Raw genomic sequence first — 24,047 nt, forward strand, 5'->3', positions numbered from 1 at the left:
AACATCCACCAGCTCCTAAATTTTGGGTTGTCCCCAGCAAAAGTAATAGAGGAAAAAACTTCCAACGATGACATTCGTTATGGTAACCTGGGGGTCCCAAAGGAATTCCCTTCATTTGTAGGGATTTCCTCTCACTTTCTGTTTGGCTATGGGACAGGAAGTAAAGGAAAATCTCTGCAATGGGACACAGATGGCGCAAAAAATAAATAAAAAATATGACAGGGCTTACTCTATCCTACTTTAATCTACTGAATGTTTGAACTATATTGACATTGGGCATTTAATGGCAGCGATACTAATCCTAGACTGGCTGGGTATGCACTGTGCAAAAGAAAAGAGGAATGGTAGCAGGGGAGTGTTTGAGTGGGGGAACAAAGGGGCTTGCAGGATAAGAGTTTTGGGAAAGGCAGTCCTTTGAAATTAAAAGAAATTGGAGAGAGCACATCACTCCCTCATAAGGTGGTGGGATTTTTAGGGATGTGTATAGAGCTGTCACAAAGGTAAGCACAACAGCAAAACAGTATTCATAAAATTGTTAGATTTATTACAAAAGTTCATCAGTTAAAAAGTTTACAATAATGATATTTGGTCATGGAGGTAGACCAGTAATAAATACAGCAATAACATTTGGTCATAACTTATTTTACCATAGTTGATACTCAATACACAGGATACAACAGATGCTTGTATATGCAGAAATCCGACACGTTTCGCAGGCTTCTTATCTGCTTCTTCAAGGCAGCTCGGCATGCATCTATAACATTGTGTAGATTATAAAGAAATATCGTTAATACCAACAACAATTTTTTTTATATTATTTTATTTACATTTGTAGAGAATTATATAGGTATGAGTGCTCACTAAACCAAGAGAGAGCGGAGGTGACATACAGGTGGTGAAACCAGATTCAACCGCCTGGTCTGATGGACGTTGGACCTCATAAAAAGCTTGATATGAAAGGGGCCAGCAGTTGTCTAGGAATGCCAAATAATATTGTTTAGGTAGATATATATGTATAGCCTCTTTATATATTCATGAACACAGTAGTAAATGGGTAAAAAGCATATGCGGCAGATAACAAGGTGGATTTGGGATCATGGATAAAAACATCCAATCACCCCATATTGCAGACAACCCCCCCATCAGAAAAAATCATAATCCTACCACTCAAGCATATAAGTCAAAGGGCTTAGGCAAAAAATAAAAACAAATGTATACTGGGACAATAGGGATAATCATCCTCATTAAAGTTGCCATAGACCCTATAGCATTCATAGACCCAGGAGCTCCTATGAATCCTATAGGGTTTATGGCTACTTTAATGAGGATGATTATCCCTTGACTGTCATTTTTGCAGAGGTTTTTGGCTGCTAGTAGGGTGCCTTTAACTCCCGCTAGCGGCTGAAAAATGGTTAAAACCGCCCACAAAGCACTGCTGCAGTGGCGATATGCCGGCGGTTTGGCGGCGCTGCGCATTGATTTCAATGCGCAGGGGCACTTTAGGAGCGCTGCAAAGATGCAGCTTGCAGGACTTTTTTTAGTGTCCTGCCAGCGCACCATTCCAGTGTGAAAGCCCGAGTGTGAGGAGAGACTCTTTACAGGCGCTATTTTTAGCGCTATAGCGCCTGTAAAGTGCCTCAGTGTGAAAGCAGCCTTAAGCCCCATACACACTATCAGTTTTTTGTGATGATTTTTGTCTTCAGATTTACCAAAACCATGTAGTGCAAGGGCCTGCCTGATTGCATACAAATTGAAACTCCTAAGGTATGACCTCATATTTTATGGTTTTGGTAAATCTGATGCAGAAAATCTGATAGTGTGTATGGGGCTTTAGAGTACACTCTGGTCACCCTGCTGCAGCGGTAAGGCTCCTTTCGCAATTAGGTGCGTCTAAACTGCCAGTAAAACACAGAGCGCTTTTGAAGAGCTTTTCAGGCACTTTTGAAGAGCTTTCCATTAATTTGAATGGAGAGGGGCATTTTTTCACCGCCTTGCCAGCGCACTGCCCCAGTGTGAAAGCATTCATTGATTTTAATTCAAATTGTTTTTCGGGAGCTTTTCAAGCGCTTTTTTTAGTGTGAAAGTGCCTGAAAAGCGCCTCAGTGTGAAAGAGGTCTAAAAGTTCAATCCCTGTAGTCTATGCAGCATGTCCCCATGGCCTCAGGCTTCGTCCCTGCCGGTCTGGCCTCTCACCAGTCTGTCAGCCTGCAGCAGATGTGCTCTCCTTGCTCTCCTCAGTGCCCAGACAGCCCACTTTCCCAGGCAGATCCATAAAAAATCCTTTGCTAACTCCTTTTGCTGCCCAGGGCACACTGGAATCTATAGTTCAGAAAGTCAATTCCTGTTTTACATGGCTACCGTTTTGGACTACAATCCCAAGCATCTGGCATTGAAATCTATTAGGTTGCTTGGCTTTAGCTCTCCCCCTGCTGTCCAGAGGAAAATGGTGCCGCATAAAATCAGTAGCTCAGTAAACCCGGGGGCCAGGTGCATGGATTAGGGGACGGTGGCCCTGCGCCCCTTATGGATGGGCAGCCACTGATTCGGCTACATTCTCAGAGTTTGCATAGTTGAACAGTACTTCTGTAAAGTGTTTGCATGCTATGTTTCCCTTCACAAGCTTGTATTAGGGCAACCCATTGCCCTAATACAAAAAACGAGGCCTTAGGCCGCGTACACACGCGCGGACTGTTCGCCCAACTTTGTCCGTCCAACAGTTTCGGCAAACAGTCCGCTCAAACTTAGCATGGACGGACATGGCCACACACGACGGACGAACAGTTTGCTGAAACCGTGCGCGATGACGTGAACGGCACGTACGACGGGACGAAAAATACGACGTCCTATACACTGCATTATAGCTTTCGGCGTGAAAATCCTTTCTGAGCATGCGCGCAACTTTGTTTGACGAACAAGCCTACACACGAGCGGGCTGTTCGCTGAAACAAGGTTTCAGCGGACAGTTTTTCGGAAATTCCGAAAAACCTTGTCCGTCCAACTGTCCGCTGAAACTGTCCGCTGAAAGCCCACACACGAGCGGACTGTCCGCCCAAACACTGTTCAGCGGACAAAGTTGGGCGAACAGTCCGCCCGTGTGTACGCGGCCTTACTGTTTATGGCCAGGTTCAGACTTGTGAACTGAGCACTGCATTGGGGACACAATTGGAACCATAATGGCTACAAACAAGTAAAATACAAACATTTTTACAAGCTGGTTTTGCTGTTTGAGCTGTAAATGTGTTATTTTTTCTCTTTGACTACAGCTATTTCTATGGGGACTTATTTTTGTTTCTGTGTCTGAACCACAGAGCCATCCACAAGCTCTGGATGTGAGTTCTGCTCTTCAGTTAGTCAGATTGCCTTAATTTTGTATGACATTGCTATGCTATTCTGTGAAATATGTGGAAAATATGTCAGCTGGAGTTGCTTCAAAACTCATAAGATTTGTCAGGAAATAAATCAGCTTTGCTGCACCGCTGAACTCCAGTGATTAATATTGTAGAAAAGAGAGAATAAATATAGGTATCTTGGGAGTTTTTAAACTTTTTTAGACAGCATCTTAATATAAATGCCAGAAAAAGACACTATTTTCTTATAATAAGGTGATGATACAATTGCAAGCAAAAAAAAATGCTGGCGAATACATTTCCAGGTGTAAAATTTCACTTTTTTTTTCACTAAAGTATGGACAGGGTGGGTTAGCGAAATGTGAGGTCTGATGCAACGTGCGGCCAGAACTGTGTGGATTTCAGGCCTGCTATCCTGTGTTTAATTGTATGTAATTCAGTTTGATCATTTGCCACATATACAACCTCACAGGCCCCTTTAGGCCTAGTGGGCCAGTAACCAGACACTGGATAAGGAAATCTTTGGTCTTTAAAACAAGTCTGTTCAGAAAGAAATAGACTCCCATTGTTGACTTGAAAATGTCAGGCACCTTGTTGTCTTTGGCTTGTAGCCAGAAAGAACACTGCTTCTGCCAGAAAGTACAGACAGGATGGTGACCTCACTTTTCTCCATTGCATGTAAGAATCAAAGCTTGGTTTTCTACCCAACGTGTGTTCTGATTGAATAATGAGCGAGCAGTGCTACACAAAGGAGGCCATGCATATTTTGCATCATTGGCCCTCCTTCTTTTGAGGCTGCAACTTACAGAAGATTACAGGAGCCTGATATTAAGGCAGGTAATTATGCTAGCTGTTTGTAGAGTACATTTAAAGCTCAACTCCAGGGTTCCCGACCCCTGTCTTTATTTTCGTTTTAAGAGAGAGAATGATTATTCTTCAATATCAACCAATGATAAAATCCAAAACAGAAAGAAGCCTGAGAATAGGCCTTTGCGCCTACCCCCCCAAATAGAAGAATTCCAAGGCTTCAGATAACCAGTCTGGGGGTGCAGTTGAGGAAGAACAAAAAGTAAGGAAAAAGGGTAAATAAAGTAAAGGGTAAGTTAGGTGTTTGGTGCAATGATGATACTCCAAGCTTGGATTCCAGAAGTACCTTCAGACACTTCTGCCCTATCAGGTAGTTAATCCAAGGTTTCCAAGTCTTTTTGAACAGTGGAATTTTACCCTGTCTTTATTTTATAGAAAAATCTTTTTTTCATGGATCTTCAGTCCAGACTTGTGAAATTGCTTATCCTCCTACTCCTCCACCAGTGGCCAGGTCCTGAATGCTGCAGGGGTTCTCTTGTAAGTATAGGGTGGTTTGATGAGGTAGCCAGAATGTGAGTTGAATAACATTGAGCATCATTTTGAAAGGAAGAGGACCATTGCTGGGTGACTGGAGTGGTGAATCGGCTACTGGAGTTGGGCTTTAGGGAGACCCTGTCAGGCCTATAAAAAAAACTACTTTCGTGGAAAAAAATATAGCAAATAAAATAGCTCATACAATTGCTTCACAAGCCTTGTTATATTTAATGCTTTTATAAAATACCTTTGTTGTGCAGAACGCTGCCAAAAATTAAATTTCTTGCTTTTGTGATTGGTTCATTGATTTTCCCAGAAGTTTAGAGATACAAGTCAGAGGCATCCTCTGCAATAGAAATGGAAGCTTTTCTCAATAGAACACAGCAAATGCATCATCTGATTATTATTGAACCAGATCCTCCCATTCAGAATAATGTGATCAGCCTGGTGAAAAAAGGGAACTACTACTAAAGAGATAAGTGGTAGGGTCTGCATCTCTTTTAAACATGATTTTCCTTTGAGAGTATCTCACCTAAAATCTGACTTGTATCTCAGTAAAGACTTCTGGGAAAATCAATGAGCCAATCACACAATCAGGACATAACATTTCACGGGGATGTTCTATACACCATCTGTGTACAGAATGCCTCCAGGTTGCCATATTGCATTGTTTTTTACATACGATTACAGCGCTGCAGATTGAAAAGAAAAGGCAACATTTAATTACAATATGACTTGTGTCGCAATTGTTTATGCTACATAATTTTTTTTTTCATTTGCTATTTTTTTATAAGCTGGGCTCATTCCCTTAAGCCCCATACACACTATCAGATTTTCTGCTGGTTTTTGTCTTCAGATTTACCAGAACCATGTAGTACAAGGGCCTGCCTGATTGCATACAAATTGAAACTCCTAAGGTTTGACCTCATATTATATGGTTTTGGTAAATCTGAAGGACAAAATCAGCAGAAAATCTGATAGTGTGTATGGGGCTTTAGGCTAATATCCCTAGTACCAGGTCCCTCAGTAATTTCCAAGTAGTTTCCTAGCAGAGAAGATTCCTACTGTCCCTCAGTGTTTTTCTTAGCAGAGAGGACTCCTAGTGTACCCCCACTCCTAGTAGAAAAAATTCCTAGTGTACCCCCACTGCTAACCTGTGTCCCTGCCTGTCTGAGAAGATTTCTGGTATACTGCCATTGCTTCCTCATGTACCTGGTTTCCTAAGCTTCCAAGAGACCCATTTGCTCCAAGTGCTCTACATTCTGACGTTCATAGACCATGATATTCCTAATGATCCTGTAGAACCCCTTGTCCCTAGTGTCTGTTTGCAAGCATCTCCCAGTGCTTTGCATTGTGGTTTCTTTACCCCCAGTGTTCCCAGTACCTTTCAGCCTGTCCCCAGTGACTTTTAGTGTGTTCCTGCTTGCAAACGGTGTCCTTTGAGCATTCCAGTGTCCTTGTGCCTCTGCTACCTTTGCCATTTTCTAGTCTTCCTACACCTCTTATCTCCTGTGAGCCAGCCTTCCATGAGCTGCATCTGTGTCCAGTGCCAGATATATACCTTGGAGGGTCCAGGGCACTTCAAGTTCGGGGGGCCCTCAATATAGAATTTAAATTATATGACAAATAAAAAAGTGAACTTAAAGCGGAGTTCCGCCTTAAAAAATTTTTAAAAGTCAGCAGCTACAAATACTGCAGCTGCTGACTTTTAATAATCGGACACTTACCTGTCCCAGGGTCCAGCGAAATGGGGGAACGAAGCCCCGCTCATCTCCCCATCCTCTCTACGGCTCAGGCATTGTCACTGTGGGCACCCGGCTGTGGCTTCACAGCCGGGCACGTACTGAGCATGCGCGAGCCACGCAGCATGCCGTGACTGGCTGGGCAATCATCTGGGACCTGTGACGTGTCCCAAATGATTTCTGAGAGGGAGGGGGGAGAGGTTAACTTGCTTTCGGCGCCGCAGTGCACCGGGAGGAAGTGGGAGCTGGAACCCTCTAAAAAAAGGTTTCCGCCCTCTCCCCCCCACATAAAATGACATGCCAAATGTGGCATGTCAGGGGGACACCTTCCCTTAAAGAGGAAGTTCAATTTTTGGGTGGAACTTCACTTTAAAGGGGTTGTAAACCCTCAGTGTTTTTCACTTGAATTCTATGCATGAAAACATGAATGGGCGGTTCGTTATCCTGATTGGACATCATATGATGTCCAGCAGGATAACCCTCTATCGTGTGGGGCGTGTAGTGCTGAGATCCGGGATGGGGTGTGCCCCTTGGACATCTTACCTGTACGCAGGTACACAAATGGCGTGTGCCCCTTGGACATAACCCATCCCTGATCACGGTAAACAGCCAATGAAATTGGCTGTTTACCACGTGATCAGCTGTGTCCAATCACAGCCAGTTCACATTCGTCAACAATAAAGAGATGCACACCTGATGCGCACTCCCAGAGGCACGCACCACAGTTATTGGGGATAGCGCGTGTCCCTCGGATATAGCCCATCCTCGATCAGGGTAAACAACCAATGCAAGTGGCTGTTTACCACGTGATCAGCTGTGTCCAATCACAGCCGGTCACAAGTATAAACAATATGGTCTTTTCCAGGGATCTCTCCTTCTTTCTCCTCACACACCGATCTGAGATCTGTGAGTTACAACTTTACTGTTTTGCCCCCCCCCCAATAAAGAGAACCTGTCACACAGCCCAACTGGATCTGTAACAGCCCATCTGGATCTGTCACAGCCCACGTGGATCTGTCATAGCCCATCTGTCAGACAGCCCCTCTGTGACACAGACCGCCACCAGTACCGCCATCCGTACCGCCTTCAGCACCATCTGGATGTGTCACAGCCCATCTGGATGTGTCACAGCCCATCTGTCACACAGGCTTGTCATCAGTACTGCCATAAGTACCGCCACACAGTCCCGTCCTAAGTATTGTCACACAGGCCCGCCATCAGTAACCTGTCAGTACGATCACAAAGGCCCGCCGTCAGTACTGCCATCAGTACCATCACACAGGCCCACCAATAAGTACCGCCATCATGTCTCAAAGGGTTTACATACCTGAGGAGGCATATAATATCCTTACCATGTCAGATGATGAGAGCAGCGGGGAGCTCCCATCATCCGATTCTGGCTCAGAATACGAGCCAGTAGAAGGTAGTGGATTGGAGTCCGAGGCAGAAAAGGAAACTGTCCCTCCTAAAAGAATAAGGAGATTGGGACCAAGATGAGAAGACCTGCCTACCACCACCAGCGCCAGACCCCAGGAAGAGGAACCCAGTACACGCCCAACCCAAAGAATCCAGGCCCAGTCCTACCCTCCTGATATCCTGGCAAACCCCTTATGATTGCCTGCCAGCTCAGGGTCCACTATAATCCCCCTTTCACCACACAGCCAGGTGTTCAGCCCAACACTACAAACTTTTCTCAATTGGATTATTTTAATTTATTTTTCCCACAAGATTTGTTGCAGAATATGGTGGACAAAACCAATCTGTATGCAGAGCAATTTATTGCTGCCAACCCCAATTCATCCTACGCCCACATGTTCAAATGGCGATATCCCACACCAATTTTTGTTGGGGCCTTAGGTTCAATATGGTGCTTCCAAAGTAGAATGAACTCCATGCCTACTGGTCCACCAACACCATGCACCACGTGGCAATATATTCTGCTGCCATTCCAGGACACGATACGACATGATTATGTGTTTTCTACACTTCAACGACATTATGCAGTGCCCTACCCGAGATCATCCCAACCATGACAAATTGTAGATACACCCCCTAATAAATTAATTTTCCCCGCAATTTTCTGAAGTGTTTATCCCAGACCAAAACATTTGTGTGGACAAATCCGTTATACATTTTACTGGCCGACTGCATTTCAAGCAATATATCCCAAGTAAGAGAGCTAGGTACGTGTTAAAATGTACTAAACTGTGTGATCGAGCCACTGGATATGTGTATACCTCCCGGATTTATGAAGGCAAAGACTCCCAGCTCCATGCCCACCATATATTGGAACCAGTGGGGAAATTGTCTAGGAGCTGGCATACCCCCTGTTGGAAAAACGATACCATTTATATGTGGACAACTATTATACCAGCTTGCACCTTTTTCGACACCTTAAGGCCGGGTTCACACCGCTGCGATGCGGGAACGCCGCGAATCCGCGGCGTTTTCTCGCATCGCATTACTCCCGCCGGCAGTTCACACTGCCCTATGCGGACGGCTGGGAGTGTCAATGATATGTTAATGACACCCCCAGATCCATCCGCATATCGCAGTGCGATCTGCCGACTCGCACATGAATCGGATCGCATGGTGTGAACCCCCATGCGATCCGATTCTGTTGCGGACCAAAAAAAGGGTCCCGTGCGAGTTTGCTGCGGGAGCGATGCGAATTCAGCCATACTATCTGTATGGCTGAACTCGCATCGCTACGGAGATCGGATGTGATTTGCGGTGCGAATCACATCCGGATCTCCCCCCGCAGCAGTGTGAACCCAGCCTTACTGTAAACAAATCTTGGCCTGTGGTACCTTCAAAAAAAAAAAAACTAAAGAGCTTCCCACAAAATCTATTGACAAAAATATTACAAATGGGGAATCTGCATTTATGAGAAATGAGGAAGTGTTGGCCATGAAGTGGAGGGAGAAGAAAGATGTCAAAATCCTCTCTACCATCCACAATGACACCTTGGTGGAGATCCAGAGAAGACGCAGGCCCGTTGTAAAGGCTGAATGTGTCCACGACTACAATCTGTACATGGGGTGGATTTAAATGATCAGATGCTACAAGCATATTTGTCAAACTGAAAGTCCCGTTACTGGTATAAGAAAGTTGCATTTCATCTGTTTCATATGGCTCTGTTTAATTCATTTGTCTGTTACTAAAAAGCAACTGAAAACCAACAAATCACCTACCTCAAGTTTATTAAAGACACTGCCCGGATTTACCAGGGACCCACCCCAAGGAAGCATTCGCTCTGTTTGTGTGAGTCAACTTCATGAGCAACATTTTCCTTATAACATTGCCCCCCCCCCCCCCACACAGAATCTGGAAGAAGACGCCAAAAGAAATCTTGTGTATGCAGCAGAGGAGGAGTTAGAAGAGATACAAGTTATTATTGCCCCCAATGTCCCTCTGAACCTGGCCTGTGCCTCGGAGATTGCTTTAGACCTTACCTCACATCCATTAGATATTAGTCCCCTTATTTTTAACAGACTGCCATTTCCCCACTTCAAATACCTGTGTGGATCATTCGCCTGCTACCATGTTTCTACCTTCCACGTTAATTGACCCTGGTCTGTTTACCGACGATGTCTTTGCCTGATGTTTTAAACCACATTTCTGACTTCCAAGTGCACCAACCTCCGCCTGTTTATGGATGATGCCTCTGCCTACTGTTTTAAACCAGGTTTCTTTCTTCCACATGCACCAACCTCCGCCTGTTAATCGGCCATGTTTTTGCCTGCCCCTTATTCTGATCTTTTGCCCTGCTACTTTAGTACAAAGGGGTCCCATATATGTGAGGGGCTTCAGAATACCAATCTGAGTAGAGAAAAAAGTTTTTGGTTTTCTGTGTTCCCAGAACAGGGTCTGGTTGTCTAGAGACTTCAAAAAGATAAAAAGATTTGGGTTGGAGAAGCCCTCTACCTCTGTTCCCCTGGCCCTAAGCTTGATGGTCCTTCCTGCTGCCTGGACCAATACTTTCGCTGTGCTGACCATATCGCTGCCTGTTGCCTCTACTGACTATGGACAGCATTTCTGCCTTGACATCCTTTGCCTGCTACCTGGACCAATGCTTTGGCTGTGCTGACAGTATCTCTGCCTGTACTAACTATGGACAGTATTCAAGCCTGCTTCCTGGACGGTTGCTTTTGCTGACCACATCCCTGCCTGCTACCTGGAACGATGCTCTCCTCTGTGGACCACTGCACTACTAAAACCACACATAATCATTTATTATTTGGTATGTACATACTATGTGTTAGAAAATGAACGGTCTTCAAAAATATCAACGGTAGTCAGAAAATTATATGTGTAATTTATGCTCCTAGAACACCTGGAGGTGCTACTTTGAAGTTGGGCCTCTGTATGTGGCCAGGCTGTGTAAAAGTCTCACACATGTGGTATCACCATACTCAGGAGGAGTAGCAGAATGTATTTTTGGGTGTCATTTTTGCTATGTACATGCTGTGTGTTGGAAATATCTTATAAATGGACAACTTTGTGTAAATAAAAATGTGTTTTAATTTTTTTTACACATTTTCCAAAAACTTCTGGAAAAAAATGAACCATTCAAAAGACCCATTATGCCTAATAGATTATACATTGAGGTGTTTGCTTTCCAAAATGGGATCATTTTGTGGGCAATTCTATTGTCCTGGTGCTCCAGGGCCTTCAAAACGGTAATAGGTTGTAGAGAAATGAGATGTGTAATTTATGCTTCTATATTGGGACTCTGTATGTGGTCAGGCTGTGTAAAAGATTCACACATGTGGTATTGCCATACTCAGGAGGAGTAGCAGAACGTATTTTGGGGTCTAGTTTCAAGTATGCATATGCTGTGTGTGAGAAATAACCTGTTAATATGACAAGTTTATGTAAAAAAATAAATCTTAATTTTCCCAAGAATTGTGGGAAAAATTACAACTTCAAAAAACTCACCATGTCTCTTATTAAATACCTTGGACTGTCTACTTTCCAAAAATGGGTCATTTGGTGGGTATTTGTACTTTCCTGGCTTGTTAGTGTCTCAAGAAATGAGGTCGTCAGTACATCAGGTGTGATCAGATATGATCAATTTTCATTGATTGGCACCATAGCTTGTAAACTCTATAACTTTCATACAGAATAAGTAATATCCACTAATTTGGGATATTTTTTTACCAAAGATAAGTAGTAGTATACATTTTGGCCAAAATGTATGAAGAAAAATGACTTATTTGCAAAACTTTACAATAGAAACTTTTTTTTCAAAATGTTCACTCTTTTTCGCTTATATTGCAAAAAAATTAAAAACCCAGCAGTGATTAAATACCACCAAAAGAAAGCTCCATTTGTGAGAAAAAAATGATTAAAATTTTGTTTGGATACAGTGTCTGATGACTGAGTAATTGTCATTCAAAATGTGAGAGCACTGAAAGCTGAAAATTAGTCTGGGCAGGAAGGTGCATAAGTGCCTGGTATTGAAGTGGTTAATATTTTTTTATATTTTTTTCTGCATACCAATTATTCATCGTGTTTTTTCACTTTTTCATATTTTTTCACCTTTTTTTTTTTTTTTACACATTTTTTATATATTTTGTAAAAAAAAATTCAGAACACCACATTTGAAATCATCTCCACACATGGGGAATGTGTTGTGGCGATCGGGCATGCTATGTGGATGTTTTCTCGGCCGGGACGGGGTTCCTTGCCTCAGCTCCGGAACAGACAATGAATTTGGGGATTCATCTTCCTCGATGCTAGCCAAGCACAGTGTTTTAGCCAACCTGTGAGTATAGACCTCCTTCTTCCTATGAGGTTTTTTCTCCCCTTAGGGGTAGAATATATTAACTAATATTATATAACATTATAACATATATAACATATTATATAACCATTTGTATTTACAGTTTATTTCTGTACCCAACTGCTGACGAATGGCATAAGCCATGAAATGCGTTGCGTTTCCATGGTGTGCTCAGTCAAGTCTGCAAGTCTGGCTCATTACCCACTTACTGGCCCATATATACCTCTATATTAGGGATGAGCCGAACACCCCCCGGTTCGGTTTGCAGCAGAACTTTCGAACGGACCCCAAATTCGTACGAACGTTGAACCCCATTGAAGTCTATGGGACTTGAACGTTCGAAATTAAAAGTGCTAATTTTAATGGCTAATATGCAAGATACTGTCCTAAAAAGGGTTTGGGGACCTGGCTCCTGCCCCAGGGGACATGGGTCAATGCAAAAAAAAAGTTTTAAAAACGGCCGTTTTGGCGGGAGCACTGATTTTAATGACGATTAAAGTGAAAAAAAGTGAAATATTCCTTTAAATATATTGCCTGGGGGGTGTCTGTAGTATGCCTGTGAAGTGCCACGTGTTTCCCATGTTTAGAACAGTCCCTGCACAAAATGACATTTAATGGAAATAACGTCATTTAAAACTGCTTGCGGTTTTAATGTTATATCTGGTTCCTGCAATATGGTTGAAAATCATTGAGAAAAATGGCATGGGTAGCCCTCCCTGCCCATTACCAGCCCCTTTGGGTCTTGTACGGATATTAAGGGGAACCCCGTACCCATATTGAAAAAGGAAATACATGTGGCCCCCAGGCCCTCTATACTCAGAACAGCAGTATACAGGCGGTGCAAACAAGACAGGGACTGTGTAGGTTTGTTGTGTTAAGTAGAATCTGTTTGTAATTCAGAGCACGCAGACAGCACGCACAATCTCCTACCGCTGACTGCAAGCACTATTTAAAACGAGCAAGATAGTTAGCTATATAGGTGGATATAGCGGTGTATACTGGGTTCAGAGCATGCAGACAGCACGCACAATCTCCTAACACTGACTGCAAGCTCTATCATAAAAGATAGATATATCACTAGCTATATAGGTGAATATAGCGGTGTATACCACGGTCAGGGCACGCAGACAACAACCACTACAGAAGAGCAAGAACGAAAAATCGGCCGATAACGATCGGTGTATACTGTGTTGAAGGTACACAGAACACCCACTAACTGCTACAGACGCCAACACACTACACAAGGCCGCCGCGTAGGCGGCCTTATATAGTGTGGGGCGTGTACTATACAGCCTGAGCTATGATTGGCCACAGGCATCCTGCCTGTGGCCAATCATGGCTCTCCTCGCTGCCAGCGCTGTGATTGGCCAAGCATGCGAGGTCACAGTGCATGCTTGGCCAATCATGAGCCAGCAATGCACTGCGCCATCGCAGTGCATTGTGGGCCGTGAGCGCCACACGAATTTGGCACAAACGGCCCATAACATTCGGAATTCGCCAAACGGGCGAACAGCCGATGTTCGAGTCGAACCTATGTTCGACTCGAACACGAAGCTCATACCTACTCTATATATTCAGAGTTTATTGAGTACTATGTAATTATCAATGTGTATGTGTATCTTCCCTTGTTTTTTATATCAGCTCTGTTGCATATGGTGTACCAATGGTATGACCACAATATGTATTTTTACATTTTGTATTATTGAATTTATCAATGTATTTGTATTTGATTAATAAAACATTTATATACAAATGATCTATGCAATATCTGTAATAGTAACGCTTCTCATTCAAAGTCTCACCAATTTCCTTTCCTGTTCTATATACATAATAGGGATGGAGGTTCTGTCACCATGGTGTTTGGTAGGTCATATCTCTTTTTTCTCACATACAGGGCGTTTGCCAAGCTTTAATAAAGCTCCAAAAAAGCATCACAGAAGCATCAAAAACAAATCATAAAAGCATGTTAAAGCAGTAGGACCTTTATTGTGTGTTAAAGTCAAAGCAAGTGTAAATGAGCCCTCATGCCACGTACACATGACCGGACTTTACAGCAGACTAGTTTCGACGGTCTTCCTGATAGACTTTCGGCGGAGTTCCGATGGACTTTCCGAATGAATGGACTAGGCCACACACAATCATACCAAAGTCTGACAAATTCGAACGTGATGACGTACGACCGGACTAGAATAAGGAAGTTCATAGTAAGTAGCCAATCGCTGCCCTAGCGTCAGTTTTCATCCATCGGACTAGCATACAGATGAGCAGATTTCTCCATACAAAGTGGGTCCAGCGGAGTTCCGGAGGAAAAATTTGAAACATGTTCTATTTCTAAAGTCCATCATATTTTTGGACAGCAAAGGTCAGATGGAGCCCACACACGATCAAATTGTCCAACGGATTCGTTCAGTCAGACTTTTGCTGTCGAAAAGTCCGGTGGTGTCTTTCGTGAGTCATCATGGTTCTCTGATAATTCTTTATTCGTGCAAATGTGCTAAATAACCTTTCTCCTGAACAACTAGTGACCATCATGCTCAAATATATTCTAAGAGCTACAGTAACAGCTGGAAAGGTATCAGCAAGCCCTGTAATGAAACCAATTGAGATGGAGTGAGATATGACTGGAGCTTGGGAAAGGCTGCAAACTGGACAATTTCCTCAACAGACACACTACTGAAGTCTCGAGGGAAAATAAGTTACATTTAAACAAAAAGAAAGGAAGTCTGGGACCCCCTCTGGCAGGGGGCCCCGGGCAGTTACCCCTTTTAAAAAACCTGCACTGTCTGTGTCTGCAGTCTGCTACAGTGTCTCCCAGTGTGTTTCTAATCTGTTTCCTGCTCAGGGTTCCTATACACCTCTACCTGCTCCTAGAGATTCCTGTTATCTCTTTGCATTGCTACTTGTCCTGTGTCCTGTGTAGGAATGGGCTTTATGTTCGGGCCGAACATGAGTTCGACTCGAACATTGGCTGTTCGCCCGTTCGCCGAATAGCGAGCATTTTGGGGTGTTCGCAGCAAATTCGAAAGCCTTTCAAAGTCTATGGGAGAAATCAAAAGTGCTCATTTTAAAGGCTTGCAGTGCCTTGCGAAAGTATTCGGCCCCCTTGAACTTTTCAAACGCTTCAAACATAAAGATATAACATTTTTATTTTTTGTGAAGAATCACCAACAAGTGGGACACAATTGTGAAGTGGAACGAAATCTATTGGATTTTTTAAACTTTTTTAACTAATAAAAATATGAAAAGTGGGGCGTGCAAAATTATTCGGCCCCCTTGCGTTAATACTTTGTAGAGCCACTTTTTGCTGCGATTACAGCTGCAAGTTGCTTGGGGTATGTCTCTCTCAGTTTTGCACATCGAGAGACTGAAATTCTTGCCCATTCTTCCTTGCAAAACAGCTCGAGCTCAGTGAGGTTGGACGGAGAGCGTTTGTGAACAGAAGTTTTCAGCTCTTTCCACAGATTCTCGATTGGATTCAGGTCTGGACTTTGACTTGGCCATTCTAACACCTGGATACGTTTATTTGTGAACCATTCCTTTGTAGATTTTGCTGTATGTTTGGGATCATTGTCTTGTTGGAAGATAAATCTCCGTCCCAGTTTCAGGTCTTTTGCAGACTCCAACAGGTTTTCATCCAGAATGGTCCTGTATTTGGCTGCATTCATCTTCCCCCCAATTTTAACCATCTTCCCTGTCCCTGCTGAAGAAAAGCAGGCCCAAACCATGATGCTGCCACCACCATGTTTGACAGTGGGGATGGTGTGTTGAGGGTGATGAGCTGTGTTGCTTTTACGCCAAACATATCTTTTTGCATTGTGGGCAAAAAGTTTGATTTTGGTTTCATCTGACCAAAGCACCTTCTTCCACATGTTTGGTGTGTCTCCCAGGTGGCTTGTGGCAAACTTTAGACGAGACTTTTTATGGATATCTTTGAGAAATGGCTTTGCTCTTGCCACTCTTCCATAAAGGCCAGATTTGTGCAGTGTACGACTGATTGTTGTCCTATGGACAGACTCTCCCACCTCAGCTGTAGTTCTCTGCAGTTCATCCAGAGTGATCATGGGCCTCTTGGCTGCATCTCTGATCAGTCTTCTCCTTGTCTGAGGTGAAAGTTTAGAGGGACGGCCAGGTCTTGGTAGATTTGCAGTGGTCTGATACTCCTTCCATTTCAAAATGATCGCTTGCACAGTGCTCCTTGGGATGTTTAAAGCTTGGGAAATCTTTTTGTATCCAAATCTGGCTTTAAACTTCTCCACAATAGTATTACGGACCTGCCTGGTTTGTTCCTTGGTCTTCATGATGCTCTCTGCGCTTTCAACAGAACCCTGAGACTATCACAGAGTAGGTGCATTTATACAGAGACTTGATTACACACAGGTGGATTCTATTTATCACCATCAGTCATTTAGGACAACATTGGATCATTCAGAGATTCTCGCTGAACTTCTGAAATGAGTTTGCTGCACTGAAAGTAAAGGGGCCGAATAATTTTGCACGCACCACTTTTCAGTTTTTAATTTGCTAAAAAAGTTTAAATTATCCAATAGATTTCGTTCCACTTCACAATTGTGTCCCACTTGTTGGTGATTCTTCACAAAAAATTAAAATTTTATATCTTTATGTTTGAAGCCTGAAATGTGGCAAAAGGTTGAAAAGTTCAAGGGGGCCGAATACTTTCGCAAGGCACTGTATATGCAAGTTATTGTCATAAAAAGTGTTTGGGGACCTGTATCCTGCCCCAGGGGGACATGTATCAATGCAAAAAAAAGTTTTAAAGCAGTGGGAGCAGTGATTTTAATAATGCTTAAAGTGAAACAATAAAAGTGTAATATTCCTTTAAATTTCGTACCTGGGGGTGTCTATAGTATGCGTGTGAAGTGGCACATGTTTCCTGTGTTTAGAATAGTCTGACACCAAAATGACATTTCTAAAGGAAAATAAGTCATTTAAAGTGGTTGTATACTCAATTTTTTAACTTTTACCTACAGGAAAGCCTATAATAAGGCTTACCTGTAGGTAAAAAAAATATCTCCTAAACTTGTACAGTTTAGGAGATATTCCCCTCGGTATGCGCCGCTGACTGCAGCGGCGCATGCGCACAAGGGGATTCTCGGCCTGAAAATCCGGCAGTGGCCGGCCGGCCGGAATGAAATTTCCTGCGCGCATGCGCGGGAGTGACGATATCGCGGCTCCGGCCACTCACAGCGCCGGAGCCGCGATACCCGGAAGAAGCGCAGAGGGAGCATGTCAGCTCCCTCGGCGTGGATCGGGCCAGATGTCGGGGCCTCGTTCTAAGGTAAGTATTTCATAATGAGCTAGTATGCGGTGCATACTAGCTCATTATGCCTTTTTCTTTTCAGGTTTAAAAAAATAAAAAAAATGTGCGGGTTTACTACCGCTTTAAAACTACTCACGGCTATAATGAATTGTCGGTTGCTTAATCTTATTTGTTTTTATTTTTTTCCTGTGAATAAAATATACCCTGCTATGGTCCGGAGAATTTGGAGAAGATCTTAGAAGCAAGCTCAGTCAATAAGACATTCACACTTGCAGTTGGGGTGGCGATAAAACTATTTATGAGTCACGGTTATACCAACCCCCTAATCATTCACCTTGTAGCTGAAAAGACAATGACCTGGGGTATCCACATTCTGTAACCATCGTGCTTTGCTTTATGGAAGGAATTACACCCCCTGTCACATTTGGCGGGTGGTAGTTCAAGTGAATAGGGCCACACGGCTGCAGCTTGGTATTGTGGCATTTAGGGGGTAAAAAAGGCATGGAGGCGGCGACATATCACCACCTGTTAAACACCTCCAAAAAGTGATCTGAGCCTGGATTGCTTTTCTGAGGAGTATCAATCTTTGCCACCATTGTGAAGGCCAGGCCTTAGGTAGCTGACTGCTGGGATGTGTACAGCCTTGTGTTATGTGTCTGTAAGAATGAATGTTTTTAAGAGATGAACTCCATCTAAAGAACAAATGAATGGCCCAATAAGAGATAAAATAAAAACAGCAGACATATTTTTTTTTCAATCAGAAACTGCAGTACTTCTTTTCAGCCACAAAATGTCTTCAGTCTTCCAGAGTAAATGACTGCCAGCGCCATTCCATCACTTCCTCTGAGCCCAGACTGTCAAAGGCCCACCTCTAGTGTGTGTGACTGCCCATTGAAGGAAAAACAGCACAGTGATGAGTTCCTCTTTCTGATACCCTGTTCTCTTCCTATCAGCATGGTCCATGTGAGTGCATGAACTGACTGGCCCCTTTCCCTTCTACTCTGCCCTGCTGTACAGGGGGCTATGAGAGTCTTCTACCAGCTCATATTCAGATACATTATTTTTTTTTTAATGCAAGCAGTGTACCAACAACACATTGCATTAGTCTTTTTATGTTTCAAGAGTTCAGCTTTAAATAAGCAAAAATGAACATAAATTGTAATAAAATCTGATACCTTAATCACCAAAAGATGGAGCAAGCAGCAAACATTTCTCTGGCTTGTGTTTTAATACCACAGCTGAATTTGTATTGCTGCTAATTAACTATGTGAATTATAAGTAGATAAATGGAAATTCTACCTTAAAATAATTTTTCTTTATTACGCTAAGGCACATGCAGGTCTCATATTCCTTCTGTTACCTGGTAGGAGCCTATAAAACACAGAATGCAATGTACTGACCACAATTTAGTATACACATAAATAGCACACACACACATTCAATATCCATGCAATAAACCACATTTATTATTGAAACATTTTATTAGGGATGAATATTGTATTAACTGTGGACTAAAAATAAAACTTAAAATTTCTAAGGTCAGTTATCTAATGCTTTACAGTTCTACTTTATGCTTAAAAAAATATATTTTATGGCCAAATAGTCGACTTTGTAAAGTATAACATACAGTGCCTTAAAAAAGTATTCATATCCCTTGAAATTCTCCACATTTTGTCATGTTACAACCAAAAACATAAATGTATTTTATTGGGATTTTATGTGATAGACCAACACAAAGTGGCACATAATTGTGAAGTGGAAGAAAAATTATAAATGGTTTTCAAAATTGTTTACAAATAAATATGTGAAAAGTGTGGCATGCATTTGTATTCAGCCCCCCAAGTCAATACTTTGTAGAGCCCCCTTTCACTGCATTTACAGCTACAAGTCTTTTTGGGGATGTCTCTACCAGCTTTGCACATCTAGAGAGTAAAATGTTTGTCCATTCTTTTTGCAAAATAGCTAAAGCTCTGTCAGATTGGATGGAGAGCGTCTGTGAACAGCAACTTTCAAGTCTTGCCACAGATTCTGGATTTAGGTCTGGACTATGACTGGGCTATTCTAATGCCGCGTACACACGACCAGAGTTTTAGAGGGACTAAGTCCGACAGTCTTTCCGACAGACTTTCTGCTGAGTTTCGACTGACTTTCCGAATGAACGGACTTGACCACATACAATCACACAAAAGTCTGACGGATTCGAACGTGATGACGTACGACTGGACTAGAATAAGGAAATTCATAGCCAGTAGCCAATAGCTGCCCTAGCGTCGGTTTTTGTCCGTTGGACTAGCATACACACACAAACGGATTTCTCGGGCTGGCGGAGTTCCGGTGGAAAAATTTAAAACATGTTCTATTTCTAAAGTCCGCTGGATTTTTGGCAAGCAAAGGTCCGATTGAGCCCACACAAGATCGAATTGTCCGACAGACTCATTCCGTCAGACCTTTGCTGTCAAAAAGTCCGGTAGTGTGTACGCGGCATAACACATGAATATGCTTTGATCTAAACCATTCCATTGTAGCTCTGGCTGTATGTTTAGGGTCATTGTCCTGCTGGAAGGTGAACCTCTGGCCAATTAACTCTAAGGTCCCCAACCACTGAGCTATGGCCCACTACTGGGCTGTGGCCTCTATGCTGCCAGGATGTAGGTTGCGGCTGGCATGAAAGAGCAGGGCGGGTGGCATGAGAGCCGGGTGGATGAGTGAAGCGAGCAGGCAGTCAGGCAGGCAAGCAGAGATGACATCAACTCTCTCCACCCCCTGCATCACTGCTCCCCTGCCCTCACAGCCGGTGTTCTGTCAGCCTCAATGTTGGAGGTGTGGCAGGAGCAGAGAGAAGACATCATCTCTCACCGCCAGCCCCATATCACTGCTTACCTGCCTTCACTCGGAACCCACTACTGCACAGAGGCCTGCCTCTGTGCTAAATGTACCAGTGCTGCCACCAATGCAGTTACAATTCACATCTGGTGGCACTGGTGGGCAATGTGGCAAGTGACAATCCACATCTGGTAGCAGGCAGCATGGCAACAATCCAAATCTGGTGGCAAGTGACATTCCACATCTGGTGGCAGGGGGCGCGACAAGTCACAAGCTGGATCTGGTGGCAGAGGACAGTGGCAAGTGACACGCTCAGGGTTCCCACTGATTCTGCATTATGGTGAGTCAAACTATTTAATTTATTACTACAATGTAATAATAGAAATAATGTGCTTCAATTACCATGACACCATATCAACCATGGTGCCAAGATGATTGAAGAGCTAACACCAGCCCTTGCCCTGACAAATTGCCCACGAAAAATCACTTACACCCTACGTAAGATAAAAAGGAGCAAGTCAGAACATATACATCCGCCCACTCCTCCCAATCATCAGATTTTCAGACCTCTGTTTCCACGCGTACGCTGACAACACGCAACTTTACTTCCGTATCACCGTACAAAGAGACGATCATCAACAACTAGAAAATTGCCTCACTTTTATAGAAGACTGGATTACCAGTAACTCCCTCAAACTCAACAAATCAAAAACAGAGCTTCTTATCCTACAAGCAAACCAAGACCTCCTGGACACCACCCACCATCTTTGGGCAGACCATCTCCCCAAAGACCAAGGCCAAGAGTCTTGGCGTCATTTTTGACTCACAAATGTCCATGGATGCTCAAATAGGAGCAGTAGTCAGTGGTTACTGCCATCTGCTCCGCCTGCTGCGCAGACTCATCCCTTTCATCCCAAAGAATGACAAAGCAGTGGTAGTCATTAATTCACGACTTGACTACGCAAACTCCCTTTACTTAGGATTACCCCAATATCAACTTGCACGATTACAACTAATCCAAAACACGGCGGCAAGGCTGATAATAGGAAAAAAAACCTGGGAATCAATCTCCCCTTCCCTGAAGAGCCTACATTGGTTAACCGTAAAGAATCCGATCACGTTCAAGACCCTCTGCCTCACCCACAAATGCATGCATGGAGATGCTCCTCAATACCTACTTGAGAAAATAAAACGCTACACACCCAACCGCAGTCTTCGATCATCTAACAAAAACCTCCTCCTCGTTCCCAAATCCCGGTACAAATCAAAGGGGGAACGGAGATTCGCTGTCCAAGGACCTCGGCTATGGAATGCTCTACTCATCAACATCCGCTTGGAAGAAAACCACCTGGCCTTCAGAAAAAAACTCAAGACCTTCCTCTTCTAGAAGCTGGACAACAAAAGCTCTCTGCAGCGCCTTGAGGTGATTCAGTTCGCATTGTGCGCTATACAAATTATTTCATTCATTCATTCAGAATGAATTGGGGGGGGCACTACCATTGAGACGACAGTATCCCGGACTCCTGGGGTATCCTCTTGATTCATATGTGAATTTGTACAATGGTCTACAACGACTTCCAGAAGTCTAAAGTAGGGGCCTGAGGAGATTTCAATTCAAGTAGTATAGACCTACGTGCATACAATAATAACAGGCCTATCAAAATTCTCATGGACCTGGAGGTAGCTAGTAGATGGGACCAGACCTAATATACAAATATCAATGGACAACCGGGATGGTAGTAAAAGAATAAATGCATCGAGAATTTACAGTCCGAAAAAGTCTCATACTAAAAATGCTAATAATTATACCAAAAAAATTATCTTTTGGAAGTAAGGTAGACTCTGTGAAGAATTTTTAATGGTATTACCCTGTCCCTGGCCAAAACCAGGTGCTGCAGGGGATATTCCCAAACATCTTTCCAGCTCCGGGACCTCCACGTGTCAATAGGACAGAAACTTATCAAGACTATTGTGTATAGTGGGCTGAAGGGCCTTGTACCAAACCTGGTTCTTAGAGTAGAACTTCACCCAAACAGAGAACTTCCACTTTTTCTCTTCCTCCCCTGCCACATTTGTAATTTTTTGGGGGGTGGGGGAGGGTAATGGATGCCTAGTTTTGACAGGTACCCATTTCTGTCTCTGTTTGGATCTCCTAGGTCAGTGATGGCGAACCTTGGCACCCCAGATGTTTTGGAACTACATTTCCCATGATGCCCATGCACTCTGCAGTGTACTTGAGCATCATGGGAAATGTAGTTCCAAAACATCTGGGGTGCCAAGGTTCGCCATCACTGTCCTAGGTGATCCGAGCATCAGTTCTCCTTCCCCCCATCCCTGCATGGAGATTTCTGGGCCACTCACAGAATGTGGCTTGCCCATGTGCAGTGGACAGCCAGCTATAAAGCCACAAGGAGTCACAGTGGGCTGCCCACAGTTAACAAGCCGACCCTGGGGACCTGTAGACTGGTGAAGAACTGGCTCTAGTGAGGGCAGTGCTGGATCCCTGGACAGCAGAGTGTGTTTATTAAAAGTCGGCAGCTACAGTTTTTGTAGCTGCTGACTTTTAATTTTTTTACGCTTTTCGCATGCCTGCAATGTATTGCGAATGAAAGGCCTCTGTAGGCAAAGTGGAGTACCTCTACATTGCTGCCTAATTCTGGGTTTATGGCGGGTGCATGCTGTGACTGTACAAAGCAGGAGCCTTTCAGCAAGTCCCGGCCAATGATTCATGACTGGGACCTGCTGAGCGATCGGCTGTGTGCAATCACAGCCCAGAGCCGTGTGTTGGTAAACAATAGAGATGTTCTGTACAGAGGGAAAAATCTGTCAATTTCTCATTACTGAAAAGCAAGGATGAGAAACAGAGATCTATTCATAAAAGCAGTACAGTTTACACACAATATTAGAGCGGAGACTGCAAGCCAGGCCTTCTCATCCAACATCAGTGCCTCAACTCTCAAATGTGCTTCTGGAAGAATGGTCAAACATTCCCATAGACACACTCCTAAACCTTGTGAACAGCCTTCCCTGAAGAGTTGAAGCTGTTATAGCTGCAAAGGGTAGGGCAGCTAAATATTAAACCTTATGAACTAAGACTGGGATACCATTAAAGGACATGTGTGTGTGTAAAAAGGCAAGTGTCCCAATACTTTTGACAATATAGTGAATCTCACGCAATGCAATCAATATACACTTATTGTTTTTGTTTTTACCAAAGACATGTAGCAGACTACATTTTGGTCTAAATGTATAAAGAAATTAGATTTTTAAAATGTTTTATTGGATATGTTTTATAAAAGAAAGGAAAAAATATTGTTTTTCTTTTTAAAAATGTTTGCTATTTTTTCGTTTATAGCGCAAAACCTAAAAAACCCAGCGGTGATCAAATTTTTCAGTACAACACTTTTCTCAGAAAACACAGCAGTGTGGGTAAAATACCAGAAACATCAAAGAGAAAACATGCTTAACATTGAAGTTACAAACCCATAGATAAGTCTTATCTAAATAGTTCAATGTAGCAATTTTCAAAGCAACATGAGATAACCAACTGTGCAAATAACTAGTAAAACTAAACTTTTCCAAGTATGCGTACCAGTTAGCCAGCTAAAAAATAAATAAATAAAAAAGAATTGCAAACAATTTGCAATATAAAAAGAGGTTTTAGTTGCACAACATTTGGTCCGAATCCTAATCTATGAAAGCACCATGTTGGACGTTACTCCATATTG

General features: G+C 43.1%; 1 long non-coding RNA gene across 1 annotated transcript; it reads right to left on the minus strand.

Annotated features, from left to right (window-relative positions):
- Positions 1–523: 523 nt before the first annotated feature.
- Positions 524–22,475, minus strand: LOC143975355 (uncharacterized). The gene is made up of 2 exons (XR_013272360.1): positions 18,796–22,475; positions 524–754 (listed from the first exon to the last, which is right to left on the minus strand). It is a non-coding gene; the product is annotated as an uncharacterized LOC143975355 (long non-coding RNA).
- Between the last annotated feature and the right edge of the window lie 1,572 nt (positions 22,476–24,047).

This window comes from Lithobates pipiens, unplaced genomic scaffold, assembly GCF_037356315.1.
Source record: "Lithobates pipiens isolate NorthernLeopardFrog02 unplaced genomic scaffold, aLitPip1_a1.2 Scaffold_13, whole genome shotgun sequence".
NCBI classification, from domain to species: domain Eukaryota; kingdom Metazoa; phylum Chordata; class Amphibia; order Anura; family Ranidae; genus Lithobates; species Lithobates pipiens.